Source organism: Bos javanicus, chromosome 22 (genome assembly GCF_032452875.1).
Source record: "Bos javanicus breed banteng chromosome 22, ARS-OSU_banteng_1.0, whole genome shotgun sequence".
NCBI lineage: Eukaryota > Metazoa > Chordata > Mammalia > Artiodactyla > Bovidae > Bos > Bos javanicus.
This window is the reverse complement of record NC_083889.1, coordinates 41,142,050-41,165,687: the sequence shown is the minus strand read 5'-3', so window position 1 is coordinate 41,165,687 and position 23,638 is coordinate 41,142,050. Positions and strand designations below refer to the sequence as shown.

Sequence of the window (23,638 nt, the reverse complement as noted above, 5' to 3'; positions counted from 1 at the left end):
AATATCAAATACAAATGTTTCTCAGCCTTCAGACTATAAGAAAGCTATACTGTGAAACCTTTGCTTCCTTAATAGTCCAATTCTTTGTTCAATATCTATTTCATTTGTTTTGCAGCATATACTGTAAATAACTAGAGTTGAGAGTCTCCAGTAATTGAAAGAAAATGTTACCCAAGGTCAATGTATTTATGTAAAACAGAAGGCAGTTTGTATTCCTGAAATGAACACAGTTATTTCTCTTGACATCTTCCTGATTAAAATAGTAAACTCTGTATGGAATAAGGAAGCTCGAAAGTAGTCAAAATTTTTTACATAAAGTATCACTTAAAAATACGTAACCAGATAAGAGGGCTTCCAGATTACAGAACAGCACTTTTTATTTTCTCTGTTGAAATGTCAGTGTAAGTGATACCTCTGTATCCCGTAGCACGTCTCCAAAAACACAAACTATGCGTTCTCCTGTGACTTTTGGTTTTTTTTATCCCCCTTTCCCTTCATTTCTTCTTGTCCTCACCCAGAGGCTAATGAAACTGGGATTTCAGGTGCCTCACTTTAAGGCCCCCTCCAAGACTCTGTATCTAATTGAGTGGTTTTAATTTTGTATGCTTTATGCTATGGAGCATTCTAAAAATTGTGTAAGCTTCAGATCCTACCAAGCCTGCATTTGCCTCATCTAAATTCTAAATATTTCAGCGAACTTACAGGTACTGAATGTATTTATCTATTCATACTTTCGTTTCCCTGGAACTGCATCCAGGGAAAGCCCTTTGGTGTGACACATGGACATTAGGTACCTTGGCTACGAAAGCTTATGTCAACAAGAAATTGTCAAAGTATTACAAGTCAGAATAGGTGGTAAACATGAAATTTTGATCTAAATGTGTAGCAATGGGTGATTACATTAAAAATAAGCTAATGGTACAGCTGGACCTATTCTGCAGGGCAGGGATAGAGAGACAAATGTAAGGAACAGAACTGTGGATGGGGTGAACTGGGAGATTAGGACTGACTTACATACACCGCCATGTGTAAAACAGATCGCTAATGGGAACTTGCTATAAAGCACAGGGAGCTCATGCTAATGACCTAGCTGATGACCTAGAGGCGTAGGACAGGGATGAGGGGAGGGAGGCCCCTCAGGGAGGGGATGCATGTATACATCCAGCTGGTTCATGCTGTTATACAGCATAAACTAACACAACATTGTAAAACAACTGTATTTCAATTAAAAAAAAAATAAGGTAAATTTGTGTTAAAAACCAAGTGGATGCTTCTGTTCCTAATTGGACCGCTGTAATTTAAAAACAACCGAGAAATGGGGGGATTTCACATAAAAATCCAAACATCAAGCTTCTTTCAAAAAATTAGAAGATCTGACAGAACTGGACAAAGTTATGCTTTGGCCTGAACGTGTTTCCTATCCACTAGTCTTCACTAATTTCTATTGTCTGGGTCTCATTTGCTACCCTCAAATGATATGAAAAATATCCAAGAGACACTATTAAGGAAAAAAAAATTCAGCTGACAGTATAGCATTCATCGTACACTTCCACTTTCATTTTAAATGACATACAAGATAAATTTTAAGATTAATGCAGACAATAAGTGTTTTTATGGTATGCAAGTTTTAACATTCAGGGTGAAAAGTAGAGATACAATTTTAGATTTTTTTTTTTTTAATAAAAAACATTTCCTACCACATTTAAATACAACTTCAGTATCAACTGCTATGCTGATGATTTAGTCAGAAGGAGGAGGAGGCAATGGTATATGCTCACATCCAGGGACTGGGGCACCAGAAATTTATTTTCCGGGCCAGAGCACAGATGGAAGAAGCACAGATTAAGCATTTAGAGTTGGCACTTTCTTCACAGCATTATGAGAAAAGAAAAACCACAATAGATGCCATTTCTGTCTAGCTGCCTCCAAACCTTTCTGGATCCCAAATAACATCCAATTAACCGATACCACTAGAGCAACTTGTGTGGATGGTTTTAATATATATTCACAGCGTGTGTCATTATGGCTCCTGGCTGCTATTAAAAGAGTGGGCTAGCAACATGAATTAACAATAAGACATGTGGTGTATTATGGCTCCATAATGCCTAAAGCATTTAGCCAATGTCCTTATTATTCTTAATGCACCCTCACAGCTCCCGAGAATAATGTAACTGTGAATTCAACTGGTCCCAAATGATAAATGGAAAGTAAAATATTTTGTAAGTGTATTTTTGAGTAACCACTCCACCCACCTCTCTTCCTTTCTCATCCACTAACTCAGTGTATGTTACCATCAATAGACAGGTCCATTTTCTAAATCTTTTTTGCCTTGTTTTGGACAAACAGAAGAATTTTTTTTAATATAGTTGCTTTACAATGTGTTATTTCCACCGTACAGCAAAATGAATCAGCTGTACACATACATATATCCCCTCTTCACATTCCCTTCCAATATAGTCATTCACCTCTCACGTAGCTTGTGCCATTTCTCAGTACCACATGTACCGATTATTTACTCATTTGTTTACACATATTTTTTACTCACATCTCACTGCTAATCAACAATACTTGTAAAATAGTAGGTTTTCTGGGAACTATCAATACACATATATATGTGTGTGTGTGCATAAATTTTTTCCCCAAATTACATTACAGTTAACCTTTGGCTATTAAGACACACACACATTCATGTTCACATAGTTAGTTTTTCATCCAAAAGGATCTTTTCCTTGAGGAAACAGTTCATTACAAAAGAAGCGAGACCCTCCTCCTGGGATTCAAGTTCCCTTCAGGCAGACATAACCCAGCAGAGTTCCTTGGGGAGAGCTGATGTTCACTAAGCACTAGCTCTGTGGCAGGCCCTGGGCAAGCACTTTATTGAAACGCCCCATTTGAGGAGGTACTTACCTGTTTTGCAGAAGAAGATTAGGTATGAAGAGCTTAAGTATTTGCTCAAGGTCATTGTTATGGATAGAATGTCTGCACCCCCTCCTAAATCCATATGTTGAAGCCTTAACCCCCAATGGGATGGTACTTAGAAATGGGGCCAAGAGGCCATAATCAGATTAGGTCATGGTGCCCTCATGATGGGATCTGCGTTCTCATCACAAGAAGAGCAGAGCAGAGTGCTCACTCTCTGCCATGTGAGGACATAGCAAGAAGGTGTCCATCTGCAAACCAGGAAGACGGGCCTCACCAGAAGCCACCACGCTGATCTCAGGATGTCCGGCCTCCAGAATTGTGAGAAATAAATGTCTGTCGCTTAAGTCACCCAACTCATAGTATTTTATTATAGCAGCCCAAGCTAAGACAGTCACATAGCTAGGAAACAGCAGAAGCAGGGTTCAGTCAGGTGTGTCAGGCACCGGAATCTGCTCTCTGAGCTCTGTATTACACAGCATCTATGCAGTGCATAATCAATCCGTGCTTTGTTTCATAATAGAAACACATCTTTCCTGAGGTACTAATGGGAGAGTTTTCATTTACTAATGTAAAAGCTAAACACACAGCTGACTTCCCTTCATGACTTCTAAGCAACAAGCTTATTGCAACTCTACAAACTCAGCCCTCTTTTCACTATTCAATGATTTTAAGTGTCACTAACCTAATCACTGTCTTTTATACTATTAGACTTTTATTTTCATAATTACTGGCTGCCAAGGGCTTCTTCCAAAGCCCCCTGCTAAGTCTCCAACCGAGACAGAGGTACACATCACTTTCTTAGCACCACTGGGAATTCTCTGAGAAATGACTGAACCTTTGGATCTCAGGACCTAGGAAAGACCTCTGGTTTCTTGCCACCTCAGCAGCCCTTGGAGGAAGGCAGACCTCTCCACAGCTCCACAGCTGAACTGCCTGCCCCCAAATCTCCTCTCCTCACTCTCAAATACCTTTGTGTTCCAGTGGTTAAGACTCCATGCTTCCAAGGGGGTGTGGGTTCCAACTGGTCGGTGAACTAGGATCTCACAATGCCACTCAGGATGGTCAATAAATGAATATAAAAATCAAAGTCCAGTTCTATACCTGTGCTTTGTCGCCTTTTATCGTGATGCTTGCATGGCTGGCAAAACAACATGGTAAGCTTAGTAGCTTTTTTTTTTTTTTTTAAGCTTTTATTTTCAGAACATTATATTTACTCATAAAAATATTATAAAAATGTACAATTTTTCCTTTTACAAAATGTTTCATAAAGCGTGTCTGTGTGTGTGTGTATGTGTTCAGTCATGTTCAACTCTTTTGAGACCCAAGGACAGTAACCTGCCAGGCTCCTCTATCCATGGGATTTCCCAGGCAAGAATACTAGAGTGGGTTGCCATTTCCTTCTCCAGGCGGTTATGCTCTGTAGCTACAGGTAAGAAGACATTGAAAAAATGAGAAACAGAGCCCAGGCTGGAAGGAAGCAAGAAAGGGAAACAACAGTTGTGACCAGAGCCTAGAAATAACGGAGGGAGGAGCATTCAGGAAGGGGACTCAGGGGAGGGTGTGTATGCCTCTAGGGATCAGAATGAACAGTAGTAATCATGCTGCAGTCCTTTTTCCCTGACAAATTCTGGCTTCTTCTGCAGACACTCAAGGTCTCAGCTCCTGTCTAATACTGTCCTGGCCCTCCATGCGAATGTGAGCCTTTCTCTTCTTCAGCCAGGACATCTATCTATCAAATGTGGTAATTGAATCAGATCTAATTTGAAGAAAAATCAAAAGTCCTCTCAATGCATTCACTAAAGAAAGCAGTTGATCTCAATAAACTAGCAGTTAGGAGGATGAGAAAATGTCCAAGAGCTCAGAGGTACGCAGCAAATCAAAATCCTTACCATTCATGGGAAGGAATAAAGCCAAAACAAGCTTTCTTCTCTGACTAAACCATATAACATAACACATAATAAAGAGAAGGGTCGGAGCAGTGAGCTGCGACCATCCGTGATGTAGTGGGATTCCCAAACACTGCCCACCAATTTCACAAAACTACACAGGCACCAGAAAATAACATTTACCCAGAGTCTAAATAAAATGAACATATTTGGCTGTTTCATATGCTATTGGATTTCTTTCTTTTGGCATATATTTCAAAACTCAAATACTTTAACTCTGCCTGTAAGTGAGACAGGGGTCTCCACAGAACCACCCACCCACCTCTGAAAATATTTTCATTACCCAAGTCTGAGTAGGTGAGGAAATGAAAGTGTCCTGACTCTTGCCAGGTAGATAGTTTAATTCAGGAGTCTTACATTTTCATTATTTGTATTTTCCCTTGAAATGTGAGGGCTGTCTGCAAATCTTGCGGCATCCGTTTTTCAACCTGCCTCTGTTCAGTGATTCCCTGGGAGAGGAAGAATGTGACCTAAGTGAGCTAATGCCAGGATCCTGCCTTCATATTTACAGTATTTATTCCCAACTGGGTTAACTATGGATCCTTATTCAAAAATATTCTTCCAAAGCTCTTGAATAAAACAAGTATTACATAGCAATTAGTTCTCTGAGTTGGGGCCAGTCACTTATGGTCTCTGGGCTTAATTTATCTCGTGTTGAGAATGAAGGAAGTTGACTCCCCACATGGCTTCCAACTTCAAGAGTCTAGACAATGCTGAACTGACACTGGTTTTCTGCTGCTTTTGCTTTCTTTAATTAGTCTTCTCTATTTTGCCTCCTTTTTTTTTTTTTAATATTTATTACTTATTTGGCTGCCTTATATCTTAGTTGCAGCATGCATGAAATTTAGTTGAGACCTGTGGCATCTAGTTCCCTGACCAGGGATTGAAACTGGGCCCCCTACATTGAGAGTACAAAAGCTTAGCCATTCAACTACCAGGGAAGTCCCTTTGCCTCCTCTTCTTGACCATTTTTTTAAAAACAAAATGGAAAATGTTTTACAAATCATTTATTGAGTTTTAAGAACTATGATAATGGTGGAGATGGTTACAAGAGAGAGAGCTCCCAATTTTTGTTGTGGTTGTTGTTAATCATTTTTTTAATATTATAAATTCATTCTCTATAGATCTTGACTTAAACCACAAAGAGATGACAATATCACTCCAGGCTGTGTTTCACAGTGGCAATAACAACAATAAGAGTACAAACTGTTCATTTTCAAACTCCCACCATGTGGCAGACCTTTACTGCTTACTGACTTCGTACTACGTCCCAGGATCCTGGGGATACAGCCCTCAAGAGGGCCAGAGCCTGTGATGGTAGAGAAAGGACCGTGCCTAGGAGATTAAGGAAATGAAGGAATAGGTGAGTTGGTAAGAATCCAAAAGTAGGGTTTTTTTGCTATATGATTAAGAACCTTAAGAACTCCTGCTGTCTTTACAAGTGGACTTATCCACCAGAAGACCAGACTAATGAGGCTGAGAAAAAAAAAAAAATCTAGTAGATGAACTTACGAGAATTTCTATAAAAAGAATTAAGCACAACCAGACACTAACCTGTATTTTACTTAGATTTCAAAACTCATTGTCCAACACTTTAGCCAGTAGTCAAATGTGGCTATTTAAATTTAAATCAATTAAAATCAAATAATACTAACATTTTTCCTCGCAGTTCATGAGGCACATTTCAAGTTGCGTGTTGGCCACATGTGACTAGTGGCTGCCATACTGGACAGCACAGGTAATAGGAAACACCCATTATGGCAGGAAGCCCTGTTGGACAGTGCTGACTTAAAATATAAAATGAAATCATCAAAAGTCAAATATTAAGGGGAAATATAACATTTTATTTAATATCCTAAAAATGGGTATTGGAATCCACACAAATATCTAGACATAAAACTGTTCACCTTTATCACTATAAAATGATAGTATAATTTAATACTCTTAAAAAATGTCAGATTATATTACTCTGCTGCAGATGTAGGATTTTTTTTCTTATTAAATTGCTTTCCTAGACTCTGTCTTATCACAGAAAAGAAAATGCAAGTAGCCTAAGACAAACAGGTAATGAGCATGCAAGCTCACTGCATTTGTGTTTTGAAAGAGACAACTTAACTGGTCTTGCAAGGAAAAGTTCAGTTCATAAAGGGAAATTCAATTTCTCTGGTCCCTGAGTTAATAGTCTTGTGAGAATAATGCCTTTTTGTCCAAAAGAATTCTAAAACTGTTTTGATAACCATTCTATTTTCAGTAGATACAGCCACAGACACTGCACAGAAATAATCTTAGGAGATAGGGTCAAATATGCTAATGAAGGCCCTCTTCCATCTTTCCTCTGAGCCATTGTCCTCTGAAATTTGGGAGGAAAGAGTTTTCTACTTACTGCCTTACTGTGAGGTAATAAAAAATACACCCACACCTTCACATACAACCAGGTTATTTACCCGTAATATTAGTATCTATCATCTAATTTTATTTAAACCTTTATATAATTATAGCCAGTATACATATAACTTCAATGAATTTTTACAATCTGAGCACTTCCATATAATCAACACTCAGAATCAGAAACAGAATATATCAGCACCCCAAAGCCCACCTCATAGAGCCTTCCAGAGACCACTCCCTCAAGGGCAATCAATATCCTGACTTCCAACACCACTGATGGATTCTGATCATTTTCATATCTTATATGCATGGCGCTCCTTTGTGTCTAGCTTCTGGCACTCAACAAGTGACAAGATTTTTCAGATGTAATTCAAATTTCTAATCATTTGATTTTCAATTATGGGGCTTCCCAGGTGGTGTTAGTGGTAAAGAATCTGCCTGCCAATGTAACAGATGTAAGAGACTTGGGTTCGACCCCTAAGAAATGACAACTCGCTCCAGTATTCTTGCCTAGGAAATCCCATGGGCACAGGAGCCCAGCAGGCTACAGTCCACTGGGCCACAAAAAGTCAGACATGACTGAGTGATTGAGCACAGCAATCCTGGAGTGGGCCTGATTTAGTTAAACGGAAGGCCTCAAAAGCAAGGTGAGGCTTCCAAGAGAAAGGAGAAGAAAAAGGAGGAGGTGGGGAGAGACTTTTTCTGGAATAAATAATAATGAGCAATGATCATACATCAATTTACACTTGCTAATTATAGATGGTAAACCAATTCAAAGACCAGTGTCTTCAGAGCATTTGTTAGTGGGAACTAATAGGAGAAATAGTGGGGATCATAGTTATTAAGGTTTCCAGTTTGTTTTCTTTCCCCCAAGCCAGTTCTGATGTCCTATATTCTTGTATACTGTCCCTATAAGTAAACTCTCAATTTTCAAATCCTTGGTTTCGATTTCAGGTTCACAAAGTAAGGTCACCATATTTGTGGTAAGCCGGTGGAAGGAAGTGTTACCGGACAGCCAGACGTCTCAGACTTGTTATTATCTTTCAAAGCAGTCACTGTGGAAAGCTTTACTTGAGTGGACCTGAATACATTTCAAGTAAAGCTCTAAGTTTGTTTTCTTGTTTGTTTCGTTTTGTTTTTAAGAACACAAACTGTTTCCTCCATTATCATATTCCCCTTAACATATATCCTAGAGCAGGATTAAACATACCATTCATCTTTTCTATTTCTGTTTTAAGGCTGATATAAACATCATTTTCCATCATCAGAGGTGAAATTAAGGCCAAAACAAAAATTTTAACTTCCCCTTCCACAACTGTTCCTTCTCAAGTTTTCTCCAATTCAATTGTTTTTCTTCCCCCCGTCACTCCATGACTGAAGCCAAAATTATAGGAAAGACCAGCAAGTGGGTTTTCCCTCCAAACATGTTCCAAAACTGGCCACTTCTCTTCGTCTCCATCATCACACCCTTACTCAGGCTACACTGATGCCAAACACAGAGAGTCAAGGTGATCTCCCAGCTCCTACTAAGCTCTGATACCTACAACAAGGTAGGAGCTCTTTTTTAAATTGGAAATTAGGTGCTGTAACTCCTCTGCTTAAAGTCTCGACTGAGACTAGACAATTGATGACACTAAAGAATTACTAAAAAGTTATAGATGTGACTATGGAACTGTGGCTATGTTTTTAAAAAGAGTTTCTATGTTTCAGAGATATATACTGAAATATTCATGAACAAAATGACAGGTTGCTAGCTCCAAATTATATGATGGGGTTGGGGAAAGAGCATAGATAAAACAAAATTGGCCATGAGTTGCTAATTATTGAAGCTGCGTAATGGGTACATAGGGAGTCGTTTTATTTTCCATTTTCATGTATGTTTGAAATTTTTGTAATAAAAAGTTTAAAACTCTCCATCAGCTCTTGAATGCACTTAGAGTAAAATTGCAAGAGCTTACCTTGATCCAAAAGGCCTCTTATGATCTCATTCTTGCTCACCACTCTCAGATTGCTTCCAGTACCAGCTCTGCCCAGTAACTACCAAAAAGAGCTATAAGAGTTATCCCTGTGCCTTAATCATACTGAACGTTTGGACACTTCAAAGCCTCGAAGGAGTTCTTCCATCAGTCAGGAGGGCTCCTCCCCAGATGTTCTCACGGATGGCGACTTCAGGTGGCATCACTCCTCTGCAGAGCCTTCTCTCATCGTGTAAAGTCATCTTCCCTCCTTGCCCTCTCCCACCCACCTGCTCCACTCCCCTTTCCCTGTTGTCGTTCAGTCACTAAATCATGTCTGACTCTGCGACCCCATAGACTTTAGCCCGCCAGGCTCCTCTGTCCACAGGACTTCCCAGGCAAGAATACAGGGGTGGGTTGCCATTTCCTACTCCAGGGGATCTTCTCAACCCAGGGATCAAACTCACGTCAGGTGGCAACCCACTCCAGTATTGCTACATGGGAAATCCCAGGGACAGAGGAACCTGGAAGGCTACAGTTCATGGGGTTACAAGAGTCGGATGTGACTTAGCAACTAAACCACCACCACAATGAATAATTAAATGCTTATGTATATTCCTATAATTAATTAATAGTTAATCTTTTCAAGTTACCCTTGGATTACATACAGTATATCCATTCACATACATACACAGTATTATTCTGACACCAAATATCTGATGATTACTGGTTAATATAGAAATGACAGTTTGCAATTGCTACACTTTCAGCAAAAGATTTTGCTAAATGTATTGTTGCCAGACTTCAGACTTTAAAATTAATTTTTAAGATTCTTAGCTGGTGTTAAACCATGTCAGCATAATAAGTACGTTTTGATTTTTTTTCAGATGTTCCTGAAAAATTGATTTTTAAAATTTTCCCCAGTGACCTACAAGGCTGTGAAGAAGAGAGAATTCTTCTTAATCTCAAAGATCCAAGCTAAGCTCAAAGTCCCTGGCCATTGTGCAGGTTTCACCTTCTGTGTCCACCTCTTTATGCATCTCTGAAAGAGCACGAATGTATTAGTGATGGAGCACCGACTGGTAGGTTTTTAACTGTCTTTAAATGAACCAACTGACGAAACAGAAAAAGAATCACAGATGTAGAAAACAAACTTATGGTTACAAGGGGGAAAGGGAAGGGAGGGATAAGCTGGGAGATTGAGACTGATACATATGCACTGCCATGTGTAAAACAGATAACTTATAAGAACCTACTATAGAGCCTAGGGAACTCTACTCAAAACTCTGTAATGGCCTTTGTGGGAAAATAATCTAAAAAGGAGCGGATAGTTACACAATTGAATCACTTTGCTGTGGAGCAGAAAAACATTGTAAATCAACTATATTCCAATAAAAAGTTATTTAAAAAATACATAAATGCCACTGACAGGACATTTAAAGCAAACTGGCTTTCTATCTGGTAAATCTTAATGAGGCAGGAACAGTAACAAAAGGAAGACATAGCTTCCCAAATCCACCCATTTCTTTAAAACCAGATCAGCCTAAATCCTAATCATTTGCTGACCAGCAAAAGCCATTCCCCACCTTCTTCTCTGTCAAAGCAATTAAAATATCACATATTTCAATCTTCAAATAAGTGGCAAGACAGTTCTATGTTAAAGACTTTGTAAATGTATATACTATGAAGTATTTTCTCGGGTAAACAGTTAAAATTCTACCCTGGCCAGTGTTTTAAAAAGAACCCACAGTTATACTGTTCATTTAAGAAATTTGACCTAATATTACAGACAAACATCTACACTGAGGAAACAAAATAACTTTCATATCACTCAAATAGCTCTATTAAGAAAATTTTAAGAGTTATGTTTTTTAGCGCTAACTAAAATGAACAGAAAAATGCTTTCTAAAATGTTGAAAAGCATGAAATGAAAGGTTAAAGTATTTCACTATATGTATGTTATGCTGGAACCTTGAAGCTACCGCCTATACAAGAAGATACTTTAAAGATTACTTGAATGTGTTTTCTGAAAATATGAACTGATCCATTCATTTTTAAAACCCTTAATGTAGTAGTACTCTTACTTTGCCTGACAGATGACAAGGCTCAGGAAAGGGAAAGATCAGAGTTGCAGGAACAATAACAAAAAAGGTTGGCACCGAATCCATTTCCCCTTCATGCGAACACTTTTTCTCCCTTATCATACAACAAAGCAACAGGAAAAGTATTGAATATGAAAAGCAAAGAGATTCCACATGACTGAACCTTGGCAGGTACAAATGCATTAGTAATGGAGCTGACTCCTGTGACCTTTTCAATTATGATAATCCCTCAAAGAAAATTAAACCCATTTTATAAAACATCATCCAAGGAGTTCCACAGATAATTGAAGAAAACATTTAGGAACATCCCTGACATTTTTCTAAGTATGTACGTACTTAACACATGTCTGTTCTCACTCTATATAGCCTCTCCAGGCATGATTATTTGTGAGCAAAATGTCAAACTTAATTTGAAAAACATTTTTTTAAAATCTGTATTTCCAGAATTTTTGACCTTCATTTTCCTATTATATATATATTTGTGTTTTGAAATGGGACGATCTCAAGAGAGGAGGGAGGCTGGGGAATGAGTGAAATGGGTGAGGGAAGTGTAGATGTACAAACTTCCAGTTACAACAGAAACAAGTCATAGCGCTGAAACGTACAGCATGGCAAACACGGGCAGTGGTAATGTAACGTCTGTGTATGGGAAGAGACGGTAGCTAGATTTATCACGGTGATCATTCTGCAATGCATAGAAACACCAACTCACTGCGTTGTGTACCAGAAACTAATATAGTGTTGTAAGTCAACTATACTTCAAAAATCAAACTCTTAGTAAAAGAAATCAGATTTGTGGTTACCAGAGATGAAGAGCTGGGGAGAAGGAAGAATCACAGGAAGGTGATCAAAAGGTACAAACTTCCAGTTATAAGATAAATAAGGAACAGGGATGCAATGCATGACATGAAAAATAGAGTCAGCACTGTTGTGGGTTATATATAAAAGATACTAAGAAAGCAAATGTTAAAGAGTTCTAATCACAAGGGAAAAATAAATTTCTATAATTTTTTTAATTTTTTAATCTACATGAGATGATGAATGCTCACTACTAAGGTTATTGTGCTAAGTGTGTGTGTGTGTGTGTGTGTGTGTGAAAGTCACTCAGTCGTGCCTGACTCTCTGCGATACCATGGACTGCAGCCCACCAGGCTTCTCTATCCATGGGATTTTCTAGCTAAGTATTTTATGAAATATGCAGGTCAAATCATTATACTGTACATCTCAAACATACAAAACATTAGTCACTCAGTTGTGTCCAACTCTTTGTAACCCCATGGGCTGTACGGTGCCAGGCTCCTCTGTCCATGGAATTCTCCAGGCAAGAATATTGGAGTGAATTGCCATTCCCTTCTCCAGGGGATCTTCCTGACTCAGGGATTGAACCTGAGTCTCCTGCATTGCAGGCGGATTCTTTACCATCTGAGCCACTAGGGAAGCCCAACAGTGCTGTATGTCAATTATATCTCAAGCAAAACTAGAAGGAAAAACTATTTAAGACACTGTTATATAGCATCCTAAAGCTAAAAGTGTTTATTTTGCAGATAAAGCATTTTATAGACAGTCTAAAATTCTGTAAATCATTAAAAATACACAGAAGCAGTGCATCTGAACAAGGTGTGTTTTTTTTTTTACCTTTTCTGATTTTTTCTAATTAAAATGAACATTTAAATATAAAATATTATGGTTTTTAAAAGGGTGACTATATTTACTCTTCTGGACATGAATTTGTGCAAACTCTGGGAGATAGTGAAGGACAGGGAAGCCTGGCATGCTACAGTCGATGGGGATGCAATCAGTCAGACACGACTTAGTGACTGAACAACAACAATGTACTCTTTTCTGCTTCATGAGAATTTGAAAGTCAGTTAAGCAATTAATACTTCATTTAAAATGTATCCTTTTGTTTGGGATATGACAAACATGTAACGTGGCTTTCCAGTCCCTAGAATGTTCAACAACTTTCTAGTCAGCAAAAATATTGCCAAAGCATAGTGACATGTATAGATTTAAATTTAAATAAGGTTTAAAAAAAGAAAAATGAGCCACCAAGTTTGACCTAGTTCAATTTCCACGAAGTGAGTAAGTAGACGGAATATTTAAGGAAATCAAAGATCACTTCATTGCTGGACTGAATAAACTGACTTCACGTGAGTGCCCAGAAGAGAAGCCACATCTACAGACATAATATTCAAGAAACCGAAGCCTTGGTTCTTCACCCAGCTCTACTCCTTATTGGCCTTATGGAAATTAGCCGGGTATTCGACCAATGGGAGCCGCCATTTCTCATGAACTGAATGGGAATGCTGGCATATGCTATCATATGGATCAGCCCAAAAAGGTTTTGACAATCATATAACATGGAAACAAGCACATGGTGTTATCATTACTAGTTCTGGTTTATACTCAGTATTAGCAGCACTGATCTAACACAGCAGGTCAGAGACAAGTCACCCTGCACTGGAAACTATAAAATGGATTCTGATCAACAGAAGCCATTTTACTGTTTTCTGAACCTTCCAAGAGAAATTGAGAGCCTTCACTGGAGAGAATTAAAAAAAAAAAAATCTTTGTCTCAAATTTATATTTCTGTTGCTGATACCTATTAAGAACCAGGAAGTGAAAGTGTTAGTCACTCAGTCGTGTCCAACTCTTTGCCACCCCATGGACTGTAGCCCACCAGGCTCCTCTGTCCATGCATTCTCCAGGCAAGAATACTGGAGTGGGTTGCCATTCCCTTCTCCAAGGGGTCTTCCTGACACAGGGACCAAAGCTAGGTCTTCTGCACAGCAGGCAGATAGCTATTAAGCTACAGTTGGCAAGTTTAAAACAAACAAACGAACCAACCAACAAAAAAATGACTACTAACTCAGCCTTTTCAATGCTACCATCAGAACAGAAGGTCAGTCTAAAGCACATGCTACAAAGGATGCAAAATAGCTAACGATGCCTTCAGTTTCAGGATTAAGACCCTTCATTTCAATAGGTGTATGTTCTGTTTTTAGAACTGTTGCATAATGAGAAAAGCCATCATGGGAGCACAAATGACTACCTCATAAAAGAGTAGTTAGCCTTGGTTCAAGAATAATTTTATTTTTATCTAATTCAAATACCACAGAACAAAGCACTAGGAGGACAAGGGATGACAGAAGCAGAGCACTTCAGAAGTAGCTGGCCCTGCATGAAGTGAGGTAGGTGGGAAAGGACCGCGTGACCAGTGCTTCTGTGTTGGGGGGGACCAAGGAGGGACCCGCTGGCAGAAGTAAGAAGATGTTGCCTTGGCAATTCGCTTCAAAACCTATCAGCAACCCTCAGACCCAAGACTTCTAACTCTTAAATAAACAGTGGGAAATGGAGAAGCAGTAATCTCATTGGGAGAAAAAAAATAGTTTACAACTGTTAAAATATGCCAGGGTTTCTTCACCTAGGACAAGTAAAGGAAATTATTTTAAAATTTGTGGGGACCTCTTACTACAAAGCAGACTACTTGCAAGAATCTAGCTCTACCTATTCCTTTATGTGAACTCATCACAGTAAGGACTGTTTGACCACTGAAGCTAGTAAGGCACCTGCAAGACATTTTAGGAAAATGAGTAGGGTGGTAGCCACTTCACTTAGAAAATTTAAGTACACATTGTCTATGCATTTTGTTTCTTTTCTAAATTCTTTTTGATCATCCCAAAAGGTAATATTAATGAGATTTGCATTCTTTACTAGATACCAAGGAAACAGAGACAATATATCTAATGATAAGACTCGATGTGCCACAAACAAGGAATGCTGCGGAGGGTGTGGAAAGAAGGGGACCTTCCTACACCATTATTTTTTTTTATTTATGCTGAAAATTGTGAACCTTTTAGGGATTTGAAATACTCTTCCTAACATTTTCCAGTCAAGAGGATAATGAACATGTAAATAAATACATCTATATACATAAGTTTATTATACATCAACCAAGAAGACATTTCTAAATCAATTTCTTGTGTCCCTTCTATAATCTACAGCATTTGCCGTTTCCTCAAAAGTTGAAAGGAAAGGAAAATAATGCATTGCGAGTAAGAGTCAAGTCAAAGAGAGATGGTAGAAAAACAAGTTCTCAAGCGTCAAGTCATCACCTTGAAAGAGTGCTGAGTGGGAATGTAAACTAGAAAGCCACTATAGAGAACAGTATGGAGGTCCCTTAAAAAACTAAAAACAAAGCTACCATAAGACTCTGCAATCCCATTCTTGGACTGATATCTACAGAAAACCATGATCCAAAGGATACAGGCACCCCAGTGTTAACGGCAGCACTGTTTACAACAGCCAAGACATGGAAGCAATCTAGATGTCCATTGACAGAGGAATGGATTAGGAAGATGTGGTACATATATATAATGGAATATGATTCAACCACTGACAAGAATAAAATAATACCATTTGCAGAGACATGGGTAGACCTAGAGAGTGTCATACTGAGTGAAGTAAGTCAGACAGAGAAAGAGAAATATCCTATGATATCCCTTATATGTGGAATCTAAAAAGAAATTATACAAATGAACTTATGTACAAAACAGAAACAGGCTCACAGACTTGAAGAATGAACTCACGGTTACAAGGAGGGAAGGATGTGGGTAAGGGATAGTTAGGGCCTTTGGGATCAACAGGTACACACTGCTATATTTAAAATGGATAATCAACGAGGACTTACTGTAGAGCACAGGGAACTCTGCTCAATGTTATGCGGCAGCCTGGATGGGAGGGGAGTTTGGGGGAGAACGGATACATGTATATGTATGGCTGAGTCGCTCTGCTGTCCACCTGAAATTATCTCAACGTTGTTAATTGGCTGTACTCCAATATAAAATAAAAAGGTAAAGAAAAAAAAAAACTGGATGTGAAGCCCCACGGTAAAGATCACCGGCATTCATTCTCCCCACAAGATCTTCATTACTTTTGTCCAACAATCGGTACGCAAACGGCAACACAAGAGAACTGCCTGTGTACTTGTTAGCTTCTCCCAACAAGCCGCCAACTCCAGGAGATCTGGGTTCTCCACCTACACCCCAGTGTCGGCCCTGTGCCTCATACACAGAGAAAGCTCACACATACGCTAGGAAGTTTTGTTGTTTCAATTATCATCACCTGGGTATTACCTTTTTTTTTTTTTTTTAACTACATTTACATCGAAAACCTTGAATTTTTCAGGGATTTCAAAATCTCGTCCTAATATTTTCCGGTACGAAAGATAGTGAACATGTAAAGAAATACATTTATTCACATATGTTTATTACACATAGGCCAAAAAGGTATTTCAATATCAATTTCCTGTGTTTCTTCTAATCTACAGCTTTTGCCTTTTCCACCAAAGTTGAAAGAAAGAGTGAAGCAATGGGACAAGTGGGAGTCAAGGCAAAGACAGACGGGAGAGAAACAAGTTCTCAAATGTTAAAGAGTCACCTGGAAAGTGTGTTGATCACCTGGGAAATTCTGATTCTATGGACCTATCCCCAGAAAGCTACCCCATAGTCCTAAGCACTGAAAGGGAAGAGATGAGCTACAAGTATCCATAACTAAATTGTTGTTGTCTGCTAAGTTGTGTCCAACTCTTTTGCAACCCCATGGACTGTAGCCCTCCAGGCTCCTCTGTCCATGGAATTCTCCAGGCAAGAATACTGGAGTGGGTCTCCATTTTCTTCTCCAGATCTTCCTGTCCCAGGGATCAAACCCATACCATCTGCACGGGCAGGCAGATTCTTTACCCCTGAGTCACCTGGGAAGGAGTTAGCTTTTCATGCTTTTGTTTTTAAATTTTAGTTTCAGAACAAAGAGGACTGTTAAAACAGGAAGATATGGGGCTTACTGTAATTACATTTTATTATTCTCCTGATCACTATCACCTCCGGTAATTTCATAATTCATTATTGTTATTTACTTAAGTTTCCAAAGGATTTTGATATGTTCCTTAGCTTCTAGGTAGAGAAGGATTTTGCTAACAAACTAATGACTGGTCACAATTACCAATGAGGAAAATGGAAATCAGAGTCATAATGTTTATAATCATTAATAACCGAAGCTATGTAAATTACATGTCAAAGGTTACAGCCTCTTTAAAACTGGGGAGTAACTAAAAAATAAGCATATTACACATTGCACATTTTCCTATTTCCCATTTTCTGTCCTCTCTTTTTTCATAACATGAGTAAAAGAGTATTACCAAAAACAAGGGAAACCTTGTAGCATGGTATGAGTAGGTTTTCTCCTATCTGTAGTTGAGAATTTCAAATACAATAGATATTTTACTTACTTTCACAGCACATTTATTTCAAATCCTACAATGTTTCCTTTTGGTTTGAAAGTCTGTGTTTCACCCTTAAATCATTTCTCAGTACTTAAATTCTTTTTCATTTAAAATTTCACAAAATCTATATGAGTGTTTGTTTTTCAGCAAAGTACATATTACTATCAGACATGTCATCAATATCTCTTTAGTTCTCCCTTCTTTATAATGGCATTCTTGTTTTTCATCTCAGCATACAGTGCCCTGAAATAGAGACCACATCTTCCAATCTCAAACTGATGGCCTTTTCCCCTTCTCTTTCCTTCTTCCTGCCAGATAAAATGTGGTCATAATGACTGAAAAGTTCTATCAAATATCACTAGTTAGATTATTCCTCTTCCTAGTATAGGCACATGTTCACATATATACATTATATGTGGACATGAGCACATACACACAAAAGTACTTCCCCATGCTCCATCTCCTTTTTTCTCAAAATACCAACAGACTGGGAGAAATATTAATCTACTCCCTAAGCTGATAGGCCTTTTCTTGAATCAGTAAGAACATTTTCAAGTGAGCCCATGACACTGAATCAGTTTTTCAGGCTATCACTATGGACTGTTTGCTTTTTTCTTTTTCTACTTCGAGCCACATATTTGCCACTATTCAAACAGAAACCGCAAGGTCATCTCTGCAGCTAAGTCGCTTCAGTCGTGTCTGACTCTGTGCGACCCCATAGACGGCAGCCCACCAGGCTCCCCGTCCCTGGGACTCTCCAGGCAAGAACACTGGAGTGCGTTGCCATTTCCTTCTCCAATGCATGAAAGTAAAAAGTGAAAGTGAAGTTGCTCAGTCGTGTCCGACTCTTAGTAACCCCATGGACTGTAGCCCACCAGGCTCCCCCGTCCCTGGGATTCTCCAGGTAAGAACACTGGAGTGGGTTGCCTTTGCCTTCTCTGAGGTTATCCCTAGGCAGCCTTATTTTGCCCACTTGGGTGACTACTTGGTTAAGTACCCACAGGACAACGAAAAGAATAATAATTAATGTAATGTAATCATTCATTCAATGACTGAACAAAATTGACATGGTCCCTGCACTTAAAAAGCTTACATTCTAATGGAGGAAAAAAGAGATAAGCAAAAATATGATAAACTGTCATAACAGAATTAGACATGACTGGCGAATGTCCAACAAGTCCTTGCCATGAGGGAATGGAGGTGAGGTGTGCTACTTGGACTGTGTTTTAAACACTGTACAGGCTACAATTAAAGTCAGGACTTTCTTTAAGCTCAATAAATGGCTATGCCTTCTGACTAAATTCCACCAGAGGCTCTAAGCTACTAACCTCCTTTAGAAGACTGAAGCAACATTTCTTATGTAATCGACAGCATCAGTTCAGTGGCAGAATCTGTTCTCTTTAACAGGGCAACATTTATAATCATGAGGAATGATAACTACCTTCTTATACTCTGAATATGTAACGTGACTACAGAGGCAGCTGATGCTTTACATTGTTTTACAATATTAGTCAACCACCCAGTTGTATGATAAACTTTTACTTTTTTCCTTTAAGCCAAGAAAGGAGATTAAAAAAAAAAAAATCAGTGCGATGTCAATGCAGAGCAGATGCACAAGACCAAATGCAGTCTGTAAATAATGTTCTACAAGAGTCCACAGGAAAAGTGGAAATAATTTATTCTAGGAATCCTGACAGTTACCATCATCTAGATTGTGTTGTTTGTATTTTTTTAAGGAAAACTTAGATGAGTCTTTCACCATTGCATGTACTTCCACCACTTAAAGAAATTCGATCAGAAGCTGAAGTTACAGGTTTTTGTTAAGTAAAGATACTGAAGGCGGCATTTCTCATCCTAGCACTTCGCAGAAAGTTTAGATACAGTGATGGACCTGCAAGTACAATGTGATATATTTCCAACTGTGCATTCCAATGTTCAATACTTCTACTGTACTTCATAGTTCACCCTATAAAACAGCAGATATTATCTACCACACAAATACATATAAACACAAATATATTAATATGTATATGTATATATCAAGAGATAAAAATTTGGTTTTTTTTATAAATACATGAGAAGAAAGGTCACACCATTGTTATTGTCTAAAAATAATTTCCCAGGATCTATAATCTCCAAAGCTGTGCTGAATTATTCATTTAATCTTATTAAAACTAAAAATTTAAGTAATACCTCTGAATATGACTCAGAATAAAATAATCATGAATACATCACAAAAATTCATGTTGATTAACAGTAAATAGCTTTTGGACTGACTTCTGTTTAAGAATTGAGAGCATCATCTAAACAAATTCTGTTGCCAAAAAAGCCACAAAATTATCAAAGCAATTCCTTTCTGAAATGATGCCTCAGTGCAAAGTGTAATCCTTAGGATCATTCCCCATCTTCTGAATTGTGCACTAGAGTATTTATTATACATGTTGTTTATTTATAAGACAGACACTACAAACAACACCCAGAATGAGAGTTTTATCTAAAATTCTGTATATTTCACATGTTTTAAAACAGAAGGTCTTATATTTGATCAGCTTGGCTTTAATCTTAGTTATAATGATCTTCAAATATGCTAAGATATTCCTGACATCTCAAAAGAACGAATTATTACTGTCTGTCAACTTATTTTTAGGAAAGCTATATCATAAAAAATGTATAGCCTCACATAATTAAAACAATTCAAGCAGTGTGCATTGACTAAAGTAATATGGACTATTAAATAATTCAAAATTGTGTTTAGCAGCAGCAGCTGTTTAATTAAAAGGTAAAAACTGCAACTAATCCACTTCGGTTGACAGAAATACAGCCTATATCAGTAGTGAGATCCCCTAGGACAGAGAATATGGATATGAATTCCAGAAGTCATGAGCCTCATTTAATGAATATAATGAAAATAACTACAATAAATCTGTAAAGAAACATATTTTACATCAAAGATCTTCTGAATGTTCCCTCGCTTTTAATTTCCTTGAAGCTAATAATTCTGCATCTCAGTGTAGCAAAAAATCCTCTAATGTACATATTGTTAACCATCAATGCATACAGCTTGTATCAGAGGGCCCACAGGCTGAAGTTCCGCCTACAAGGAGACTAGAAAAACTCTCAGAACCTGTTGTTCCTTGACAGTTCTGATTTTCAGGTTCAATATTCAACGTATTTGCTCATAGTTGCCCCTTATCCTGGAGTAACACAACTGGTCAACGAACACATGAAAGTAACAAACCTAATCAATAACTGAGGAATTGAACTTCACAACTTTATTGAGAAACTACTTTCACCTACCGTATTAGAGGGGCAACTCTTTGGTAACTGAAAAAATGGAGAGTGACAATGACGTAAGTATTTATAAAGATGATTAAGGGATATGCATAGTGCTTCCATCCTTTGATCTGGAAATCCCAGTCCAGTTATCTTTCTTCTGAAATAAGACAGGCAGGCATAACTTAATGTATAAAAAACCTAACTGCAGAAATGTTTTTAATATTTATTCTTTCCAATTTTTCCTGGTATCAATCTCATTACCGGGAACTGATCAAGAAATTTTGTCACAGTCATACAATGTACCAGAGAAGGCAATGGCACCCTACTCTGGTACTCTTGCCTGGAAAATCCCATGGAAGGAGGAGCCTGGTGGGCTGCAGTCCATGGGGTCGCTAAGAGTCGGACATGACTGAGCAACTTCACTTTCACTTTTCACTTTCATGCATTGGAGAAGGAAATGGCAACCCACTCCAGTGTTCTTGCCTAGAGAATCCCAGGGACGGGGGAGCCTGGTGGGCTGCCTTCTATGGGGTCGCACAGAGTTGGACATGACTAAAGCGATTTAGCAGCAGTAGCAGAAACAATGTACTAGTAGATGGCCATTACAAATCAGCAAAACTATCTGTATGTTTATCCTCTATATGACAAAGAAGTCAATAATTGAATAAATTAGTTTTCATCAAATAAGTAATCATAAGATCAAAAGACAAAAAATACAAAGACTAATTCATAACTTGGCATATGTTTAAGCTAAAGTAAATAACAGTAACTCACTTCATAATTTTCTGCTAAAAACATGCTTATTTTTGTAAGTTTCCCAGTTTACCCTGGCTGTGTTTTAGAAAGCAGTTTTTAAAAGTATGAAATCGGGTAGCTCATAAGAGGCACTGCAGTAATAGAAATGAGTGAAGTAGAAATAAAAATGAAAAGCCAGTAGAGATATGAATTATTATTTTAGAGCAATTACCTGATCAAATATATACACACACACACACACATATACTTTTCTTGTTTTCTTTAAAGGAGAAATACCAAACTATTTCTATAGGGTTTCTTTACTTCTAGAAGGAAAGGGGAAAAGTCCTCCTAAAACAGCGAGGTGAAAAAGGGAAAGGTCCCTTTTATGCTTTACAAATGAGAAAGATAAATGGTCTATAGGTTGTTTTAACATTCCTATCATATGTCCTGTGGACTTTGTTTATTTGCAAATTATGGGGCCAGCAGAGCAGAAAATGGAAGTCTTTAATTAGGCAGAGCAGGTGGCTGAAAGCCACAGTGTGACTGTTGGTCATATCTCTGTCCAGTGCCAAAAAGTACGGACTTGAACTACAGAAAGCATTTTAAGGGTGAGAGTTAACTGTCTCTAAGCAGTCCTCTCTCGAGTGGAGTTCAAGCTCCATGGCTGGGTTTGCTAAATTATGTTTACTCTATTTAATGGGAAATGGTTTGCTCTTCAGCCTCAATTGGAATTTACCACCTTATAAATTATGAAATTCTCCAAACAGTCTCCAACCCTCCTTGCTGCAGTTGAGACAAATTCTTGAACTGCTCAAAAGTTCTTTTTCTCTTACTGGATTTTGGAAATGGCTCTCCTTAACAGTTTAATGGGTTTCTCTGGTGGCTCAGCAGTCAAGAATCTGCCTGCCAATGCAGGAGACTAGGGTTTGATCCCTGGGTCAGGAAGATCCCCTGGAGAAGATCATGGCTACTCACTCCATTATTCTTGCCTGGGACACCTCATGGATAGAGGAGCCTGGAGAGCTGTAGTTCACGGGGTTGTAAAGAGCAGGACACGACTTAGCGACTAAACAACAATAAAAAAACAGTAAGTATTAGAAAGTTAGAATGAGTTAATGTATGGCATAAAAATACTTATATACGTGGAACACAGAGGGTTTTCAGAGCTTGAAACTACTCTGATATAGTAATGGTAGATACATGGCACTATACATTTGTCCAAATTCAGAGAATACACACCACAAAAGTGTACCCTAGCATAAACTGCAGACTTTGGGTGATAATGCATGGATTTAGGTTCATTGACTGTAACAAATGTACCAGTCTCATGAGGGATGCTGAAAATGGGGAGCAAATATACGGAAAATCTCTGGACCTTCTGCTCAATTTTGCTGAGTCTAAAAGTGCTCTAAAAAATAAATTCTATTAAAAATACTTATATATAGATAGAGATTTACCATAACTTTTCTGCCATAAAAAGACTTGGGGTTACAAAATCCAACATTCTGACATGCTTGTCTAAAAACAGCAGTGATCTTACCTAATCGTTTACAGCTTCAGATTCTCAATTGTACAGCTCTGTCACTTATGGGCAAATTTTAATGCACTGAATAAATAGCATTTCATATTAACACAGGTTCACAACCAAGTGTCATAATTTACCACCTGCTCGGTCTTGGGGAAGTCCCCTAATATTCTATGACTCAGTTTCCTCAACTATAAAATGGGAGAAGTAATGGTATTGACTTCACTTGGTTGTCAGAAAATCAAATGAAAGGTGGTGGTTAAAAGGGCTCATGAAGTGTGTGGCCTCTGAGTATTACAAAATACAAAAAACTTATTTTGTAGTGATTAACCCCCAACTTAATGCCAGTAAATCTCTTTTATTTTTACCAATATCAGTTATAGTCATCAGAGGAGAAAAATGGTGTCTTCAAGAATGAATAGGAAATGTTTGAAATTCATTACTTTAGTAAAGAATTTTTACTGTGTTTCAATTTTGTAATCAGACTTACTCAGTGTAATAAACCA

The 23,638-nt window shown here is 38.1% G+C and overlaps 1 protein-coding gene and 1 long non-coding RNA gene across 4 annotated transcripts in view; both read right to left on the bottom strand.

Annotated features, from left to right (window-relative positions):
* FHIT (fragile histidine triad diadenosine triphosphatase) overlaps positions 1-23,638 on the bottom strand; it is a 1,529,906-nt gene that overhangs the window by 515,318 nt on the left and 990,950 nt on the right. The window lies entirely within an intron of this gene.
* The window catches only part of LOC133235266 (uncharacterized), a 30,489-nt gene continuing 8,558 nt past the window's right edge, over positions 1,708-23,638 (bottom strand). The window contains exon 2 of the long non-coding RNA XR_009732506.1: positions 1,708-22,673. This is a non-coding gene — a long non-coding RNA (uncharacterized LOC133235266). The remainder of the gene's footprint in view (positions 22,674-23,638) is intronic.